This window comes from Miscanthus floridulus, unplaced genomic scaffold (assembly GCF_019320115.1).
Source record: "Miscanthus floridulus cultivar M001 unplaced genomic scaffold, ASM1932011v1 fs_737_3, whole genome shotgun sequence".
Taxonomy (NCBI): Eukaryota; Viridiplantae; Streptophyta; class Magnoliopsida; order Poales; family Poaceae; genus Miscanthus; species Miscanthus floridulus.
Genome location: NW_027097189.1, coordinates 9,299 through 16,326, shown reverse-complemented (window position 1 = coordinate 16,326; position 7,028 = coordinate 9,299).

Genomic DNA, 7,028 nt, shown 5'->3' with positions numbered 1-7,028 from the left:
ATGGAGACCGGGCAGGGATATGGTACAGGTATTGGTGGGTGTAATAGGTTGTGTTCCGCGGCCAACGAGGTATAGCTTGGTTACACTATTTTTCCTTTTCGTGTCGGTTAAGGACCGTCCATTGCTATGTATGGTAGTCAGGTCACATACTTATTATCCTGAGCACATACTTGCTTATAGGAGCAGAAAGGCTCGTTGCTATCTTATCGTGGGTTCCGGCTCTTTCCGGATCGACTAATTAGAGGCGGGGATGGTGGAAGTCTAAACACCACACTGAGTCCGGGACTCAGGAGTAAGGGCTTGAAGTCCAAGTTTGGACGAGGACCTGGACCCCTTGACAGGAAAGTGGTGGGTTGGTCTTGCTTGTGCCTGGGGTACAAGCGAGGCGTGTGTTTTGGGGTACCCAGCTGGGATACATTGGTTCATGAATTGCTGTGTGATACGATACGACTTAGCTATGGTCTAGCACCGTAGTAAGAACTGGAAGATAAAAGGGGATGAATGGATCTGATTGCTCAACTCTTGCTTGAAAGTAGAACAGGTGCTTACATAGAATGGTTAGCTAATGAACTAATCATGACTGCTAATAAAACACATACATAAGGATTCACTACTAGTAATGCTTTTCGTAAAAAGGAAACCCAACAAACCATAAAGCTTATCATATCGTTTGGAGTCGAAAAATTATTCCCACTGGTCGGGTAAGTCTTGCGAGTACATTGTGTACTCAGGGTTTATTTACCCCTATTGCAGATGCAGCTTGAGGAGTGGTTGTTGTGTGGAGGATTTTTCTGGTGGGCACAGACGGATCCTTATATCTTATAGTTAGATGTTTATTTCAATTCTGTTGTTTAAATTCCGCACTCTGAACTTGGTATTATAATAATATATTTCCGAGAACTCTTGTCGTATGAAATGGACTAAGTATTGTAAACTTATTCTCATTATTGGATTCTGGATGAAAACGTGGATTGTTCGAGTTCTCCCTTAGGGTGTGCTTGACGGAACTGTCCGATATATTTAACTTTCATGGTGCTTAGTGTCTAGTGGAAGACGAGCGCCTCCGAAAGCGTGTTATTTCAGATGGTTCTACCACACCTGTGCTTTGGATGTGGGGCAGACGAGGAAGTTTTTTTTTCATGGTCTTTGCTACTGAAGCCGCAAATAAAGAGAGTCTCTCAGGACTCGAACTAAAAAAAGGCGAAATAAAATTTTCTTTTTCTAAAAAAAAAAGCTTAGACCCCTCCTATTCCCTGAATAAAATCTTGGAAATCACCACCCACCCTTAACACACACACACACAACCAAATACTTCAAATCCAAAGAGGGCAGGGGAGATCAGATAAAGGAAACTGTAATAAACTTCAGGGTTCGTCTAGACTTGCAAACAACAAGAGTAGACTTGTGAATTTAAAAGACAGGATTGCATCAGGCTGCAAATTATAAACCCTAAACCGACGACAAATGTTGCATACTACTACATCAAGTTTAATGTCAAACGACAACCAGAATAACAATTAATAAAAGGGTGCAGATCGTTCATCGATCCATGGATACGGAGTTGGATAGCACCTAGCCAGCCACCACGGATACCTAGGCTCGTTTATTCCAGCAACTCTCCACAGGCTCGACTTCATTTATTCGGGGGCACCCTTGATCCAGCAGCGACTCAGCATGCAAGAAGCACATTAGAAGAATGGCGCCCTCGCGGGCTTCGCCTGCTTGCGGGCCCGCTTGCGGAGTGACACGTTCTGATTTGCGGCCCGCGCCGGTGGCGGCGGCGCCTCAACCTGTGCAGGTATCTCATGCTCAGCTTCAGAGTCAGGCAGCTCCTCAGCAGCCTCTGATGGTTCAGGCATATGCACTTGGAGGCTTCTGTAGCGGAGCTCAGCTTCAGGCCCCGAGAAGTCGTCTTGCGATATATCATAATTCCCCTGATCGATAATTAGAGCACATTAGAACTGATACACATGTACATTATATTGGACACACTCGCTTGTTTTATACAGAATTATAATGGAGAAAGTTAAACATCATTTACTTATTACAATTCTTTACTGTGAGAGAGACGGCCGGTGTGGATGTAAAAGGTATGAAAAACACACTGAATCGATCTCTAAACAACTACTGTAACTCGATCAAATGATCATAACATATGCGATAGTAATAGCAGGTAAGAAAAATCATACATACCTCGCAGACAAGCGAGCAGTATAAGTTGGGGGTGCTACGGAGCCAGGTTCTACAAGTTATGCAGTGAGGTGTCCCTGCCGGAGGCCTGAAATGCTTGGATCTATTCATGGGCCTCAGATGCAGCACCTTTCTTGCATTGATAACATATGTCTGCAAGCACAAGGAATTCGTATTATAATGTATACCTACATACATATGGAGTCGACAAGCTTGAAATGAGATGCTCGACTGGGAAAAGAAATGCTAATGCAATGTATCTATATACATATATGTACCTGTATCCTGGAGACGTCGATGCCGAGCTGCTGCATGTCGGAAGCATGGACAACAGAGCGGTAGACGTAGCGGCGGATCTTGAGGAGGCGGTGGCCGGGCTTGCTGTGGGTGCAGCGAGGGCAGGTCACCTTGGAGCACTTGCGGCAGAACATGCACTGGTCCGCCCTGTTCTTAGACCCGTGCTCCGTGCATGGATCCCAGAACTTGGTTCTCAGCAGCGTTTCGAGCCATGCGGGCTTCTTCTTGTTCTTCTCTTGCTGCTCCTGCTCCTCCTCCTCATCCGACTCCGGATCCGAATCCGACTCCCACTCCGACTCATACCCATCGGACTCCGGCACAATCTCCTTTCCCTTCCTCAGCTGCTGCTTCTCCTCAGCCACCGGTGGCGCTGGCGCCTCCACCACCACAATCTCCTTTCCCTTTCTCTGTAATTGTATAACAATCAACAATAATAATTACACAAGAAAGATGCATGAGCGATGTGTGATCATACGTATGCGGTTAGGCTTAGCTAGGTAGAGATCAGATCGAATCTTGGAGATGTGCATATGAATTTTTCTTATTCCTAATAAAAAGCTGTGTTCTTTATCTATTACCACCTAAAAAATAGGTAGAGGTTTCGTGCACCTCTCCTTGGTGTGCGCGCGTGGACTAGACGAATCTCGTGCGCGCGCCATGTCCAAAGTCCGCGTCACGCGTGCCTCAAGTCCGAAATCGTCACGCGTGCCTCACCCGCTTCACGCCGCGGACGGCCATCGGCCGGCTCAGGCCCTCGTGTTCTCTAATCGCTGTTGTTGGCCTACAAGTGTTAATCTCGCTTTGCATGCAGGTAGTTCGTAAACATACAACCATACACACATGCAGGTATATATGCAGCTAGCTAGGCGCCCGACTCTGATACACCCGTGCGCGTGCGGCGTGCCTCATCAAAAAGTCCGAGTCGACTCTGATACAATGCGAGTACCGACCTCCAGGCTTGCCGGCGGGGAGCACAGCCGGGAAGATCTCCCCCGGGGTGCCGCCGGAGAAGGGCACGGTCCCAGAAAGCATCACGTGTTTACATAGACTTCAAGGTTCCCAGTACAAAGTGTTTTGTTAGCTTCTTGTCTTTTCCCAAACAATGCACAAAATGACTGAAACATATAAAAAATATATAAAATAAAAAAAATGAAATCCAAAATATAAAATACAAATTTTGTTAAGTTCCTTTCAACTAGAGAGTGTAACCGTGTCATTGCGTGTGAAATATAAACCCAGAAGAGCCTAAGGACATGTAAAAATCATAGACAATCTGCTACAAAGTCGGTCTGAAAAGCCAACTCTAAATTCAGTAATATAAATCTACATGTGAAGAACAGGAAAAAACTCAATGCCAGGGCCGTACTCGATTTGGAACAAAAGATTTGGTATACGAGTGAATTATTTTGAATAAAATAAAAAAACCAAAATGCATTTGGAAATAGTTAATGTTTCCCAATGCAAAACCGTTTAATAGTTTTTTATTTTTACTGAAAATGATCAAATCCTTCGCAGTAGACGTGGACAAAAACTTATGACCCCGTGCAACGCATGGGCACATATCTAGTAAAAAAAAGGTGTTAGTTCATTGGTGAGATACAAATATACAGATCGAGTACATACATAATATACAGATCGAGTACGTACATAATATACAGATCGAGTACGTACATAATAAATCATATATATATAGACGACTAAAAGATCAAGAGCAAGATAGCCCATGAACGTGCAATTCTATTGCAAAGGCTAGAAAATATGCATCCCTATGACACAAAGGATCCCCTCCGCTGTCGTCCTAACTTGCCGGGCAAGTGCAATGAAGCCAGCCCTCATCTGGTGACACATCGATCTGCCTACAGTCTAGGCGCTGCTTTGCCCTTTCGGCTCGATCCACGACAGGCCCAACAAGCCACCCTCCGAACCTTCTTTCTAATTAAGCCCTCTAGACCCGGTAAACCCCCAAAACAAAACCCCTTCCCAGACACCTATCATCAATTTGTTCCCTAAAAAAACCTATCATCCATTTGTTCTAAAAAAAACTATCATCAGTTGCTGACGTCAACCAAGAAGTTAATATCGGAGGTGTTGTTTGGACATCTTTTTATAGATGACTGTTATGTCGGAGGTGTGATTATACAACGGGGAAGAGCTGGCATCAACTTAAAATAGTGGAACTAGAATATAATAGCTGCTGGCATCAACTGGATCAAAGTACAAATAATCACAAAGAGGATTCTCTTAAAACAGTGAAACCAAAGAATATAATTAAGCAGGAATGCTGAGAGGTTTCTTTGCAAAACCACTCTAACATTCGTGCTCACGCTACTAGCTTATGTGTGAACTAGCTATGCCCACAAGGATGCCATGTCATAACCTGGCATGGCATGCCTCTTCCCTCGATCCCCTCTTGGTATGAATTGTTAAAATCCATCATGATACACTTCTAGTTAGGACTTAGGACCACCTATGTAAATTATTCAAAAATTAGCTAATACAAGTAGGATTGAAAACTAGAAACATGCATGCAACGGTAACGGTTTTACTAACGGCTTCCTGTTGTATAACCGTCGCTACCTGAATCTCAAATAGGTATGAATGCGGTAACACATAAGAAACACTTTAAATGATTAATTGTTTGTACACAAGTACCACGAGTGATACAAATAAGCCTAAATCGATGTCATGCCACATCCTCATGGCATGGATCCTCCCTTAACTCCTGTTGGTATCGAATGATAAACCCACGTTGGCCTTGTCAGACTTTATTAAAAAGATAGCTAAACTAAAAGAAGTTGCATAGACTGGAAAACCAAATGCCGCTACAACCTTTATTGTTGCATGCATGCCTCTGGTTTCAATATCCCTTACTACATGAAACACAAACATGTACAAACATGATAACGCATAAGAAACGCTTTAATGACACAATTCAAAGAAATTGGTTACGCATGTGTACCACGGTTCATACATGCTCATGAGAAAAAAAAGGAGATCTTAAACTAAACTTAGCAAACAAACATATAAGCCATGATGAATCTGCAGTCTAACAAAATTGGGATGGAAAAAAGTCGCTTAGAGAAAGCACCAGTTAACAATTTTAGATATAGGTACAGACCCTCGATGACCTTGTGGGACTTTACTAAAAAATAGGTAAAAGAAATAGCACGGATCAGAAAACCAGAGGCTGTTACAACCGTTATTGTTGCATACGTGCTTCTGGTCCAAATATCCGTTACTACTTGAAATGCAAACATGTACGAACACGATAACACATAAGAAACGCTCTAACGGCACAATCCAAAGCAATCCATTACACACGTGTACCCGGTTCGTACACGCCCATGATACAAAAGGAGATCTTCAACTAAACTTTAGGAAACAAACATATAAGCCATGATGGATCTGCGGTCTAACAAAACTAGGATGGAAAAAGCCGCTTAGAGAAAGCACCAATTAACAATTCCTAACTACTTGAAACGCAAACATTTATGGACACGCGATAACGCATAAGAAAGGCTTTAACGGCACAATCCAAAGCAATTCATTACGCACGTGTACCCGGTTCATACATGTCCATGAAAAAAGGAGATCTTGAACAAAACTTAGCAAACAAACATATAAGTCATGATGAATCTGTAGCCTAACAAAGTTGGGATGGAAAAAGGTCGCTCAGAGAAAGCTCCAATAACAATTTTAGATCTAGATCGAGAACCTTATCAAGCGAAGCTATTGCCTGAATTTACAGAGCACAAACATCACAGATAGATGAATATGAACCCGCTACCTCATAGCAAACAATTCCTAATTAAGATAGCATCCAATTTTCATATTTAGCAAGGACAAATTACTATGACAGAAATTCGTTCTGCGCACGCATCGATCGAGCAGCTAGCACATGTGTTTCTTGTATATTACCTTGTTGCTTGCGGCGGAAGAGGAACCACCTATGCTAGACATGGCGTGGAGGAGAGTGTTCTCACAGCTGACAAGCACAGTAGTTCTCTTGCTCTGGTTCCTCGAGAGAGGAAATAGCACAAACTCAGCCGCAATGCATGGTTAAAAGGTAGGGTTATAAATAGGCAAATTCAGAAGGGGAAATGATATATATTAATTAATACTGTAAACCACTAGTACACTGTAAAAGAAAAAAAAAAGGAAACAGCATAGTTTTAACATGGCTCTATCTCGTTTTGTAAAGGATTAATCACGGCCGTCGGTAAACAAACAAACCTACCAATCCAACGGTAGGCTCACGCTACACAAAGCTGTGTGCTGTTCCAGAGAAGATGCTATACATGATCTCTAGCATTTAGCGTCAGGCAGCTCCGAGCTCACGTTGAGTGTGAGCCGTCGTCGTGAGGCAACTTCGCCGTTGGTCGCAGACGCGGCGCCAGCTTGGATTGGAGCCGGTCAATACGTTTCTACAGTGGTCTACTCATTCAATGTGCTCCTGATGTCAGTCGCGCTACTGCTAGCAGCGCTAACCTTTCGAAATGGAAGCCTTGCTTTGCATGCAGATGATGATGAGAAGGAGAGCG